General features: G+C 41.4%; 1 long non-coding RNA gene across 3 annotated transcripts in view; it reads right to left on the bottom strand.

Moving 5' to 3' along the window:
* Window positions 1-14,877, bottom strand: part of LOC311531721 — a 612,131-nt gene that overhangs the window by 193,180 nt on the left and 404,074 nt on the right. For 2 of the 3 annotated variants that reach the window (XR_014714264.1, XR_014714265.1), the window contains exon 5: window positions 9,128-9,196. The exons of the other annotated variant lie outside the window; for it this stretch is intronic. This is a non-coding gene — a long non-coding RNA (uncharacterized lncRNA). The remainder of the gene's footprint in view (window positions 1-9,127; window positions 9,197-14,877) is intronic. 3 annotated transcript variants of the gene reach the window in all.

The raw sequence follows: 14,877 nt of genomic DNA, 5'->3' as shown, positions 1-14,877 counted from the left end.
ACCAAGGATGGGAGATAAGAGGTATATGCTGGCTTCTTTCTCTGATCCTCAGAACCTTACATTTCACATATAACTCATTCCCCAAAGCAGGTGTTTTTCTAAGGACATCAACAAGTGGCAGCTAGTGTTTTTCCTAACACAACTGTTACTGCTTGCACTAAGGACTCCACTGAACCTGTGTGTTTCTGTAACATCATGTTGTTGCCATTCAGTCTCTAAGCAATTATAGTTTACAATCCTCTGCTGAAGTGCAAAATTACACACAAGCAAGAGTTAGCTGTGCTAATTTATGACTGTGCGTCAAAGTGAATCATTCCACATCCTCACCCACCCCTCTCATATTATGTTAAATTAATAAAACAATCTGCAGTGACACTATTGATTAATTTAATAGCTTAACTCAAATGTTATACAGTACTGAACTCTGGGAATTATGTTAAAAAAGAGAGAGACACACAATTACCATGATGGCAAAGGTGTAGTTTTCCTTATATGAACCACCACTGCATGAAGCAAACATAAAACCACAGCTCTGCACCTCTTTCCAGAGCATTATTTCACTTCATATTATTTGCAATTAGGGCTCAATTGAGTATCAAAGTTTTCAAGCTGGCTGTCCTGCACTGTATATAGATTTGGTCTGGGACGTGATGGTGGTGGAGAGGCTTCTGCAGCTGTTCATAGTATAAAGGGGTGGATGATTTTAAAAAAATCCATTCTAATATTTTGGATCGAATTTATCTCCTGACTAATCATAGATTAATACTATGAATGGAAAGAATACTATGTCTTTGCTGCATTGGTGTACCTGCGGCCATACCAACTTGGGCTGAGATCCACTCACATCTTAAACTGTCACCAAGGTAGTGGTGGGTCAGGATTTCCCTGGCCCATCTTTGAGGAACACCTGGAATATGTGGCGGTTTCCCTGTGCATTGAGACTGAGCATGTTAGGGTGGCTGTGCTGCCATCTTTCAGATCAGAGGGTAACCGAGTTCCTGAGCCCCTGCAGTCATTAAACATCATGATATGTTTTAGAAGTGTAGCCCAGTGTGCGTGTTAATTCCTCTCATAGGCATGTCATCCAAGTACCGCCTAGCCCTTTGTGAACTTGGAAGCTGAAAGGGGCTGTGTGTGGCCTAGATTCCAATAGCTGCTCCGCAGAAGTTCCATATCAATGTTGCATAGTAACTGTCAGCTTCCAAAGTCACAGAGTGCTAGACTGTTACTTAGACTTAGACAACAAGTCCATAGAGGGGAGTACGAGGGATTTAATAGGTTTGAGTAGGGAACCCTAAACATGCTGCCCAGCGCAGCTGAGCCTGTGTGGAGGAGGAAGTACTTTGTTCCTGGTATGAACTACTAGCCATTTACTTCTGGAGCAAAAGAGGAATCAGAGAGATCATTCTGATTCTCAGTGTCCATTTCCTGGTCTGTCCCTGGAGCAGTGCAACTACATATTGCCCCTAGTTTCGGGCAAAATATCGATCACCTGGTAAACAATACTCTGTGCAAACCTAGCTCAAGTTTGGAGGCTAGTTGACCAACACTGTCAGACGGACCAATAGCGTCTCACCGTTTCCTTGTGCTCCCCTGTTTACCTGTCTGCATCCACCTGTTGTCCTATATATAGATTGTACTATTGGGGCGGAGACTGTTTCTGTGTTTGTACAGCCTCTAGCACAACGGCATTCTGGCCTGTGACTGGAGTTCCGCCGCAATACAAGTAATAAATAATGATGCTGCACAAACCAAACTGGCACAGTCAGTCTATGTTCAGGAAAAGTCCAAGGCTGGAATAGCAGGGATGATGTATGTTGGGAGCAAAGGACATTGACAGATCTGTTCAATGGCTTTCCTTTGACCATGTGATCTGTTTCTGACTTTTATGGGCACCAGAGTTCCCTCCCAGTATTTAGTCCTAAATAAATGGCAAGGAGAATTACTTTTTGAATTATTTATGTTTCAGTCGCTGGATGAGAAAAATGCACTGCTGCTTGAGAATAAAACGTCGCCTTCAAGATGCCAGGCAGTTCTCTCGGTGTTTATTACAGATATTATTATTACTTGTGAACAATGAGACCAACTGCATGGCTACAGGGACCAATTTCTTGGTTTTTATTAAATGGGTTCAATGGCATTTATCATATCTGTTAACATTATGGGGTAAATCAGCTCTACAGTGCACAAGGCGCTCGCTGCATTGGAACTGGAGTGGCTCCTCTTTGGAGGGGTGGCCATGGGGGAGTAAGCATCTCTAGCGCACTGCACTGATAGAGGCAGGGAGTGGGCCAGTCTCTCCCCAGGAAAGGATGGGAGTAAGCTCAGTGGATCTTGGACTGGATCTAGGACCAGCCACTCCCTCCCTGGAGTGGAGATGTAAAACCAGAGCAAAAGTTACTGAGGACCTATAGCTGTAAGTAGTGGCTACAAAGCAGCTATGGAGTGGGGTTTGGAATTATTTCCCCCTTTCCCTCTCCTCTGACCTTCACATCCCAATTACACAAATGTAGGTTGTCCTCTGAGTTCACTGGCAGCTCTAAAGTCTAAATTCCCAGACTTGGCAGATGTAAGAGGCAAGAGTTGAAATGTATAGTTCTCATTTTAGAGGGCTCAGTGACTGGATAAACAACATAAACCAATATTATCTAAGTCTGTGGATAGAAAACCAACTCCACAAAATTAACTAAATATATGTGTTGTGTAATGCTTGTGGAGAGGAAGATTGGCTGTATAAATATTTGGATTATAAACACTGCTCTTGATTCACTTAAAAAGAGCTCTTTGTATCTTTTTAACTTCTTCCTCCCCGCCCACAACCAATGCTATCAAAAAATACTAAAAAGGCACTATTCCTCAGCAACAGCTACACAACAAATGAAATGTGGAGTTTTTAGGCCAAGTTGTTTTAGAAATATAAGACTAAACAAGAGTCATTACAATTTGAACTAGTAAACTACAGCTATACTTCCAATAGGAAGGATGGTTTTGCAGCTAAGACCCAGGGCTGGGGGTAAGAAGAACTAGGTTCAATGTTTGGCTCTGCCACAGACATACTATAGGACCTTTGGCAAATCACTTCACCTCTCTGCGTCTCAGTCCCCATTCATAAAAGAGATAATAATAATAGTCTGTGTCTGTCTTGTCTATTTAACAGCAAGCTCGTTGTGGTAGGGACTGTCTCACACTCTGTGCTGAGCTGTTTTGAAAATCCAGCTGTAAGCATTTGCATTTTCCTCAGTCTCAAAACAGGCTGAGCCATTTTAGCTCAAATTTTACATAAAGAGAAGCCAGGCCTGGAACGTTTCAGTCTGAAAGGAAGAGCTAAGCACCTGGAAGGGGACTTTAACATGACCTCTCACTCTGTAGTCCAGGTATAAGATAGAGCTATGTATAACAGAATAGGGAAAAGGCACTTTATATATATATATATATATAAACAACATGCAACCATTTGAAAGCAGCCCAGCCAACTTTCATGACCCTGGTAGGAAATTCTTGGGTCAGATTCTGCATGACTAAATCAATGACAGTTTTGCCTGAGTAAATACTGTGCAGAGAGACAAGGTGGGTGAGGTAATATCTTTTATTGGACCAGCTTATGTTGGTCAAAGAGACAAGCTTTCAAGCTGTTGTATAGATCAAAAGCTTGTGTCTTTCACCAACAGAAGTTGGTCATACAAGATGTTACCTCACCCACCTTGTCTCTCTAATATCCTGGGACCAACACAGCTACAACAACTCTAAGTACTGTGAAGTCAGTCACACCTATAGTCCTTTTTATTAAAATGGGCCAGATTCTTGATACACTCATTCATGACGAATACCATCTTACTGTGCAAGTGGTCCTATGGAAGCCTACAGTCTAGATTCTGATGCATCCAAGGTCTCTTGGATCGGAATGGAACTCCTAGCAGACACAGGTATTACTCAATGTGAGCATGGTTAGTAAATTTTGACCAGTGGTACCACTTATGGCATAAAGTAATAATCAATGTGTGAACAAGAACCTTGAAATCTGACCCTAGATAATTTACAAAAAAGAATCTTTTCTAGTTCTCTTCAGGAGGGGAGGCTCAGCAACGTAATAATTCCACCAGAGCTCAAAGGGCTCCTTGTTGGATACTACTTGTGAAATGTTAAAAAGCACGCACGAGAACAAGATCTTCACAACACAACCACGAAATCTGTCTATACAACTGTCCCGATAAACAAAAATATTTCAGAATTAATTAACACAATTCAGAGACTAGCATTCCAATTTCATCCTTGATCCATAAATTTAGTGTTAAAGAAAGTGTTCAGTACATTATATTTAGATTAAAATTTGCAGTAAGAAATTGCTGCAGAATTTGCAGTAAGAATTGTCAGAGAACCAGTAGCACCGATCTTGTATGCTAAAAGCCACCAAGGGACTAGCAACATGACAGAAGCAAAATGCATTGATTAACGTTGATGAGTTTCAGAGATACTGTGGTTTTTCCATAGATAGGAGTGTTTGTAATGTAGGGTTTAAGGATATAATTCTTAAGGATATAAATCAGTATAATTATATATGGCTACTGCAGTGGAGAAGCTGAGAAATCTTTTCTTCCACCCATCCAGGCTTTCACAGACTGGTAGATAATTGTTACATATTTGTAGGGTGATCAGATGGCAAATGTGAAACATCGGGACAGGGTGGGGGGATAATCGGTGCCTATATAAGAAAAAGCCCCAAATATCGGGACTGTCCCTATAAAATCGAGACATCTGGTTACCCTACATATTTGTATTGTATTCTAGGCCTCAAGAATTAAGAAAATATCACATCAGACTTAGTTCACTTAGGAGTTCCAGTTTCACAAACAAAAAAAAAACTAAAAACAAAAATCACTTAGATGTTGACTGGTGTTTGCTGAAAGGTTCATAAACCTTCTGGGAAATCTGAGCTAATTTTTGGCTATTTAACAAAACCTGAAATCAGGTGAAGAGAACCCCTTGTTAAGGAACAAAAACTAACCCTTGTTCTTTTATTCTCACTCCTACCTTTTATACCCTGTATCTGTACCAGGTGCTCTGCAGAATGAAGTCAGTTATAGCGAGAGAGTGTTTTTTGAGTTCTGGAGGGGAAAATTAAAGATGAATTATGGCAACACTTAACAAGCCTCTTGTTATTTGCCTAATTTTTCAGGACTAAGACTTTTTACCCAGAGCTCTCTTGATATCCTGGTAGCATGTTTAAGGGGCAGTCATGGAAGATTGCTGCCCCCATCTTTATTTAGCTTCTCTTTACAGTTACCAACAATGGACATTTGGGCTTGGATCCAGTCTCCACTGAAGTCAATGGAAAGGTTCCCACTGATTTCAGTGTACATGGGATCAGGCCTCTGGTAAAGAAGAATGACAAACCAAGTTTACTCTTAAATAAAAAAAAAACAACTATGAACAGTATATTTCAGTCCTTTGGTTAATAACCAACAAGGACATTTCATGATGTTTACTGTTCCATTAATCTCTCCTAAAACGTTTAAGATGCATTCTGAAGAGTATTCAGGAAGGCACTTACGTATATGTTCAACTTCAAGCATGTGCTTAACTCCAATTGACTTCAAAGTAAAGCAGATGTGTAAATGGTTTCCTGAATAGGGATGCTTTCCTGAATCAGAGCCATACTTTGAGACCTTTGAAAAGTAAGTAACTGTACAGCATCCATCTATAAAGCCTTAACACTAGTGATGAGCCAATCTCAAAAGCTTCCAATGTTTGATTCTGTTTGATTCGGTAACCAACCTCTAGGGACAATAGACAAAGCTGGAAATCTTAAAGACCAGAGTTCTTCATTTGAACAGAGTTTTTAAGACTTCCTGGTTTGAGTCCAGTAAAACATATTTAGGGCTAGTTTGTGCCACAAGGACATTGCCCATAGTAAGGGACAGCATACTGGATGGTGCATCACCCCAGGAATGCTACAATTCCCTTCTTGTTCTTCCGCTTGCTCCAGAGGGTAGTGAATTTGCTACTGTCTGATGCCTGTGGGGAGTGGCAGAGTAAAGGTTCCATCCTTCATTACCCCTCCATCTGCTCTGGGAAGGGGAGTAGTGGCTGTGCATGGACCCAAGGCTAGCGTATATAACACAGGGGCATGAGAAAGGTTCCTAATCCCCACTATGCCCCATCATAGGTGTGCAGTTAGGGTACAACCTAGAACTTAGAAAACACTTGACTCTGTTGATTCAGTTCAGTGAAAGGTTTGGGTGGCTTGTTATTCTGCCCAAACTGGCTTATCCGTCATTACTTAAGACACAATTCTGATCATTTGCAATTGCCTGCAGATGGAAACTATGACATCTCTTACCAGACCCTGGATACTGAATATCAATAATTCTATATCTGATTGTATCACTTTAAACGCATTTTGAGAATTGAAGGTTGGCTTTTAAAAAATGCTTGATTTTATATCAAGCAGAATGAATATTTGACCATCAGAGTACATGTGTATTGACTCATGACTGACAGAGACAATGAACTATCTTGCATGATGGGTTTCCATCCCTTTTTCTTGATCGCTTTACAGTTTTAATTTTAATAACAATGTTTGGCTTTTTACAATATTGGCTTTTAATTTTAGGGTTCAAGTTTTTGAAAATTTTGATTTGTTCAAAACTCTTTATTTAACAGGAGAGCCAGATAGACATAAGGATCGCATACCTCTTTGTCTATCTTCCCCCATCTCTCTATAGCCCCAGTTCAGCAAGGTAATGTGCATGACTTTAACCATAGAGTTAGTTCCAATGAAGTCAATAGGCCTACTCACGTGTTTAAATGTATGCATGGCTATATACACATGCAGCTGTGTGGTGTAGTGGACAGAGCACTAGACTGTGACACAGAAGACCTGGGCTCTGTTCCTCTCTCTGCCACTGGCATACTGAGTGACCTTAGGCAAGCCCTTCCCTCCTCTCTATCTCTGTTTCCTCACCAGTAGAACAGGGATAACAATACCCATCTCCTTTTGTAAATCGCTGTTGAAAGAAACTGTATAAGAGCTAAGTATTATCATCATGTGCTTAAGTGCTTTACTGAATCAGGTCCATACTGTGCATATATTATAACTGGGCTACATTCTCTTGCTTTGTTCTATAGAACCAGTCTGAGCAGGTCTTGACAATATCCCCTGTCCAATACCCAGTTTGCATCACTGCACATTTAATAATTCTATAGAATATTGCTTCTTTCAATCAGTTACTCTAGGCAAAAATTCCTACTGGGAGACAGTACAAAGCATGCCTTTGTCAGCTTTATAGTCAGTTAGGGAGAAAAACATGCATCAGGAAGAAATGTATAATTCTATAAAGTGATAAAAAGTAAAAAAATATCTATTTCCCTCTCCCATTCTCTTTGTTCTAATAACTTGAGAGATGTCAGTTAAATAATCTATAGACCAATTTCTGTCTTCAAATACACACATGCACACTCCTCTCATTAACTTCTAATTCCGTCTTCAGCTGTTATTGAAATCAATAAGAGGTACATACTTGGGTCTGTAGATAGGATTTTGCCCCATACATAAACTAGACAACATAATCCATGGGAATATCGCCACAAACGCTGTGTAAACAGTATAATATACCAGTGTGCAAAGAGATTTACACATGCTACACGTTAGATGTATACAAGGTCAGCTCCTGCCCTCAAACATATGCCACTTTCCACTGATTTTGATGGGAATTGTGCATGCATATCTGAAGACATCATGCAAAATCAATGAACAGAATATGGACTCAAAATTATGACTTTCAAGTTATAAAAATGCAACAGTTGTATGGACAGTGTCTATGTCTTATTCCGTAAGTTACAGACAACACAGATGAAGCAGCACAGGGAGGACTGAACATGAATTCAGAGCTGGGAGCTGTAAGAAAGTAAATGCCACCAAGATTTAATAATATTTCATTCTCTTCTCTCTCCAACTTGTGGGTTATATTTTCACAAGGTGCAGGCAGTGTGCATCTTTGTACAGTGCAGTATAAAATCTTTGTGCATCCAAATACCAGTGCAATATAAATTAAATGGATATTTGGCACTTAACGTAAATTTGTTTTCAATTAGTTATATGAGAAGGTGGAGTAATTACTCAAATGTAGCAGAAAAGGTCCACTTCCTATGATTATCTCAACTTACTAATGGCCCCTGGATTACTTCTGCAGACTCCTTAAAATAGAGTTTAATTTTTTGTTATAGAAATAATTAGTCCACTAAAAGCTGTTCCTTTCTCCAAATTCTTTATGGGTCACCTAATCTTGCCATGGAAATGGGAAGCCAAACTCATACAAGACAGAACTCAGTACTGAGTACAAACAATAAAACCACAGGTATCATAGAAAGGGACTCTGCCAGGGCTGGGTGGGAGGGGGAAAGCATGTTTCAGGAGGTCACAAACATTCTCTTTGTTTTCTTCAAAAAATTAAGGTGGGAGTGGGGTCCCAATTCTTTTTCTGCGGAACACGGGGTCACAGTATGAAAAAGGTTGAGAACCCCTGTATTACACAATGACTATGAAAGAAAAAAAGGAGGGGACTGAAAGAGAGCAAAAGATAAACAAGGAGAGTGGGGACCTTATTCCACTCTTTAGCATCTCACTGACTTGGGTTATGGTCTCCCTGTGTCAAACTGAGAAGGGGATGAAACAGTAGCCGTCAGGCCAAGCGGTTGGAACAGCAGCGGTCATGCCGAGTGCTCAGGCTGGGGACCAGAGCCAGGGGTCAGAGCAAGAATCAAGGACAGGGTTAAAACAAGGCTAGGCCAGGAGTGAGAATGGGCTGGGCTTGGGATGGAGCAGGAACAGTCTGCCAGAACCACCACGTGGCAGGGGACATTCCCAGTGAGATAGCAATGTTGAAGAGATGAGAGTGGCTGCTCTCATTGGGCCTTGGGCTCACCTGCTGAAGCTCTGTGTCTGTGGATTGGCTAAGCCCTGGTGGATTGCCGTGGAGCCCTCAAGTAGTCAGGCTCAGTGATGACTCATTGCACCCTGTGCTCAGGTGGGAGCTAACTTGAACAGGCTAGTTTTGCGAAGCTTTCCCTTCTCCAGTCTTTACTAAGCCCTGCACAGTGTATTGAATTTTCACTTAAAAACGTACATTACCTCACGCATCAGAGGAGAAATGTCCAGTTACCACGTCCTGTTGTCAGTAGTAAAATTGCCGCAAGTCAGCTGTTAGAGAAACCATCAATGAGATTTACTACAACGGCTGGGTTGTGAAGTGTTTATGACTCAAATAACTTAAAACTGCATTCAAAACCTCAAATAACCCCAAAACACCTTTCCCGTAATGAAAAGCTACCTTTGATCTGCACTTACTGCTGCTAACTGAAAATACTTTGCCACCCCCCCCTCAATCCTAGCATAAATACTTTATTTTAATCATTTGGGCTAAACAGGTTATTTAAAGTATTAATCACATACATTTGACACTTCAAACTTGATGACAGGGGAGAACTATCAAAATATCAGACTGCCACTTGCATGTTTCTTTAACTTAGAACATTTGCAGCAATCTCAGACACAGTCTGGTTTCATTGAATTGTCCTTGATATGATGATTACGGCTGCAGCATGCAATAACTATGGGGGAAATCTTATTTTGAATGGTGGAGATCCAAAAACACCACCCGCTTTTTTGGACATACACAAGGGAAACAGATCTTCGTAGACTGAGACTCTCTAAGTATTTTTAAATGTTTTTCTTGAGTTCAGCTACATTTTTAAAAATGTTTTTGCAATGTATGTTTCTGTTCTTTATGTAAGTGATTGGCCTCCCCTTTCCTGAATGAAGCATTTCTCCTAATCATAATGCAGCTCCTAAAACCCATTAAAATCAGAGAGACAGTGTTAAAATGTCAAGTGTGTAATTGATGTGTGAAATAAATGGACTCTCAGGGCTATGGGAAGGGTGAACAGTCATTCTGAAGGGTACTTCAAATCAATGCCACAGTAGTGTCTATTCAAATACAACAGAATTACATTGCAGGGAATGTTTTTAACCACTCTTTGCCACCATCGTTCTTGTTTCCTCCCTGACAACAGTTCTAAACAACAAACAAAAACTCAAGAAATATAGTATTTCACTTGCACCAAATTCTGCTGCAAATCCCTTGCCTTTCTGAAACAGATGTAAGGTGACAAGAGGAGCAGGAACAGATGTCTGGTCAGGCAGACACTCTATATCACCCTATGCTAATGGCAGCTGATCACGAAATTTAAGTGTGCTTCACCTTCCTTTTCCCCCCAAGATTGTGCCTTAATAAAAAACTATCAATAAATGCTACAGCACAAGGGATGGGAAGGAAGAAATATGAAGTCAGTTAAACGGTAACTTTGAAGAAGTTCAGTTTACAGTTCTGTCAAAAACTGAGTAATAAATATTGATCTTATTCAAATGAAATTTCTATCTCTCAGACATGTTTTGACCTAATCTTCCAACACTGCTATAGCAACACTGCAAACAACTTGTTCTCTTTCGTCAGTCCAGTAGGGATATTTTTCTTTATAGTGGAAAGCTATTAAATACTTATGATTGCCTGCGAAGCATCAATTCTATATTTAAAAGATTTAGAAATTAATTTCTATACTCAAGCAAATCCTTTCCATTAATAAATATTCTTATATTTTAAGGAGTTCATGCCTTTTCAAACTAAGCTAAAAAGAATATAAGCTATTCTAGTTTCAAAGGCACAGATGAATGCCTTTAAATACCTCAACAGGATAGATAGCTACAGGGATAATGTATAGATGGATGGATGGATTAATGGATATTAACCTTGTTCTAATCAGTTTGAGAATTTTAATTTCCATTACCACCAGCAGAATCCAAATGTGTGATTAACTGCAGAAATGATGACAGCTACCATACTTTCTATCGCTACACCCTTTATGAATATTCATGAAAGAATAATGACTGCAAATAGATTGTCAACGGACTAGACAGACAGTCTAACATTCTCCATCATCATCATAAACGACACTTTCATAGCATCTCCCATCCAATGTCTATGATGGCTCTTCCTCCTCAAACGGAAAGAAAACATTGGAATACTCTCCCATTACTACAGGGAAAAGACCAACAGAGGAAGGATGGTCTCTGAGCAGAAAGGATCGGTCTTGTAGTTAAGCACTGAACTGGGATATCTGGGATCAATGCTTAGCTCTGGCAGAGGCTCCTTGCATGACCTTGGGAAAATCACTCTCTCAGTTCCACACACTATGGGTGCTAAAAGACTCATTTTCTTTTTCCTGGCTTCAGTCGCCTAAAAGAGGGGACACCTAACAAAAGCTAAACATCCTATCACATGACGCCAGTGGATGCTGTTACTGTAAGGAAGAGAAACTGAATACACAGAGTTTGTTGATAGAGGACACAATCACTTTAGTTGTTGGTCTGCATTCAAGATTCTTTCATTTTAAAGAAACATGGAATGTAGATATTTCAAACACGTCAGTGTTTGTATCTATCCTGACACACAAATCCCCACCCCCATTAACATTAATGGGAATTAACATGATTAAAGAGAAGAACATAATCTCTCCTTCTTCAAAATCCACTTCAACCAGGACACCTACAAGGAAAACAGCCTTTGTCCATCTCTTGTCATCTTAGACAGAAAGAACTTTGGGGCAGGGATTGTCTTCTAAGATGTCTGGGCAGTGGTGAGCACAATATGGGCACTACTGTGTCACACAGCCCTGATAACACTCTTCCAGCTGGACACTCACCAGGCTGCTGTGTTCGGGTCCCACCTCGCTAGACCCATGTGCTCTCATACTTCCTTTGGTCGGAATAGGCTACAGCACTGTCTTTTCTTGGTCTCCCTGGCAAGTTTCCTGGGCACAGGCTCTATTTGTTACCTTTTCACCAAAATGGGACCAAACAACCCAGCTGCCCTAGGCCTCAGGACCAGTGCTGACTCCCCACTAGCTTAAGCACAGCCTTTGCCAGACTTCCTGCCTTGTGGGAGTTCAGCTCTCCAGGGATATGTACTAGTGAAACACACAGAAACTCAAGCTTGGGAAAGGTTTCCTCCAAATCAGTCACTCTTTACTTCAGCTTGCACAAGAAATATACAGATCTAGAAAAAATAATAAAGGCCTACATCCAGTTCTCTGCCTCAGTTTCCTCACCAGTGGTGGTGCTAATAGGGTGCAAGGGCAGGAGGGAGTGGTGCCTTTTCAAACACATTATGCACAGAGGCTGCCTTAGGCATAAGCAAGCTAGGCAGCTGCCCAGGGCAGCAGATTCACAGCAATATGGGGTGTGACCTGCCCCACACTAGCTTTCAAGGGTATTGACTAACTGTCCATGTGCACCCTGACATGCATTAACATTTCCTTAATCTAGTCCTCTTTGAAATGCAACCAGATCAAAGTGCACTAACAAACTCTTAATGCACATCAGCTGGGTGCACACAGTGTGTGCATTAACACATGTGCAGAGGCCTTAGACTGGACCATGTGGCTGGAGGTCCTGGCCTAACAGGAGCAGCCTGGGGGGGAACCCACAGACCAGCCCAGCCCAGCCCTGCCCCTGGCAGCCTCTTCCTGAATGAGCCCAAGCCCTCCCCCCCATTTATTGTGTGGAGAATGAACTTAAGGTGTCATTTAGAATTAGAAATATTCTGAATTGTTTTTTGTTTTTTAAAAATAATCCTTTGAAAGAAGCTACACAATTTTAGCAGTCAGGCTTTACAGCTTATCTGGAAGCTTCCATCCATAGCAGCGGTCATATTAATCTTTTATGATATCATTAAAGAAATTAAATTAATGTTGTAGTTTCACATTAAACTAGGCACTAATGGATACATACATAGGTAGTAACTTTTAAAGGTATTTTAAATTTTTAAATGAAAACATGATGATATTATTCTTCCCTTCACAGCCTGCTGTCATTGGCACATGTTGAGGAAAACTCACCTCTGCTTTTTATAATCTTCTCCACTGATGAGAAATGCAAAGCCTTAGGTATGGCTGCTATATCCCTTTCAAAAACCAAAAGTTCTCTAAGAAACAACCTTCTCGGATTACAGTGGATTAAGTTGCACTATATGTAACAGAGCAATATGATTGCTCAGAGCTCTAGTCTGAAACTGGAGAAAAGCCTGTTGAGAGTCTTTTGGTTAAGTTTAGAGGCGAGAGCAACAAGGGTGATGTCGTGGTGGGCGTCTGCTATAGACCACCAGACCAGGAGGATGAAGTAGACGAGGCTTTCTTCGGACAACTATTAGAAGTTTCCAGATCACAGATCCTGGTTCTCATGGGTATGTTAGCAACAAGAAGAAGGTCAAGGAAAGTGTGGGAGCCTTACTGGATGAGGGAGGCAACCTAGTGACAGATGATGTGGAAAAGTTGAAGTACTCAATGCTTTTTTTGCCTCGGTCTTCACAGACAAGGTCAGCTCCCAGACTTTCTGCACTGGGCAGCACAGTATGGGGAGGAAGTGAGCAGCCCTCAGTGGTGAAAGAACAGGCCAAGGACTATTTAGAAAATCTGGACATGCACAAGTCCACGGGTCCAGATCTAATGCATCTGAGGGTGCTGAGGGAGTTGGCTGATGTGATTGCAGAGACATTGGCCATTATCTTTGAAAATTCGTGGTGATCGGGGGAGGTCCCAGATGATTGGAAAAAGGCAAATATAGTGCCCATCTTTAAAAAAGGGAAGAAGGAGATTTCAGGGAACTATAGACCAGTCAGCCTCACCTCAGTCCCTGGAAAAATCATGGAGCAAGTCCTCAGGGAATCCATTTTGAAACACTGGGAGGAGAGGAAGGTGATCAGGAACAGTCAACATGGATTCATCAAGGGCAAGTTATTCCTGACCAACCTGATTGCCTTCTGTGATGAGATAACTGGCTCTGTGGATATGGGGAAAGCGGTGGACACAATATATCTTGATTTTAGCAAAGCTTTTGATACGGTCTCCCACAGTATTCTTGACAGCAAGTTAAAAAAGTATGGATTGGATGAATGGACTATAAGGTGGATAGAAAGCTGGATAGATTGTTGGGCTCAATGGGTAGTGATCAATGACTTAATGTCTAGTTGGCAGCCAGTATCAAGCGGAGTGCCCCAGGGGTCTGTCCTGGGGCTGGTTTTGTTCAACGTTTTCATTAATGATCTGGATGATGGGATGGACTGCACCCTCAGCAAGTTTACGGATGACAGTAAGCCGGGGGAGAGGTAGATATGCTGAAGGGTAGGGATAGGGTCCAGGGTGCCCTAGACAAATTGGAGGATTGAGCTAAAAGAAATGTGATGAGGTTCAACAAGGACAAGTGCAGAGTTCTGCACTTAGGACGGAAGAATCCCATGCACTGCTACAGGCCGGAGACTAACTGGCTAAACAGCACTTCTGCAGAACAGGACCTGGGGATTACAGTGGACGAGAAGCTGGATATGAGTCAACTGTGTGCCCTTTTTGCCAAGAAGGCTAATGGCATATTGGGCTGCATTAGTAGGAGCGTTGCCAGCAGATCAAGGGAAGTGATTATTCCCCTCTATTCGGCACTGGTGATGCCACATCTGGAGTATTGCATCCAGTTTTGCACTCCCCACTATAGAAAAGATGTGGAAAAATTGGAGACAGTCCAGCGGAAGGCAAAGAAAATGTTTAGGGGGCTGGGGCACGTGACTTATGAGGAAAGGCTGAGGGAACTGGGCTTATTTAGTCTACACAAGAGAAGAGTGAGGGGGGATTTAATAGCAGCCTTCAACTAACTGAAGAGGGCTTCCAAAGAGGATGCAGCTCGGCTGTTCTCTGTGGTGTCAGATTGTCAGAACAAGGAGCAATGGTCTCAAGTTGCAATGGGGGAGGTCTATGTTGGATATTAAGAAAAATTATTTC

Source organism: Lepidochelys olivacea (genome assembly GCF_965140295.1).
Source record: "Lepidochelys olivacea isolate rLepOli2 genome assembly, chromosome: 15".
NCBI classification, from domain to species: Eukaryota; Metazoa; Chordata; order Testudines; family Cheloniidae; genus Lepidochelys; species Lepidochelys olivacea.
Note: the sequence above shows the minus strand (reverse complement) of the source record. Positions and strands in the feature narration are given on the sequence as shown.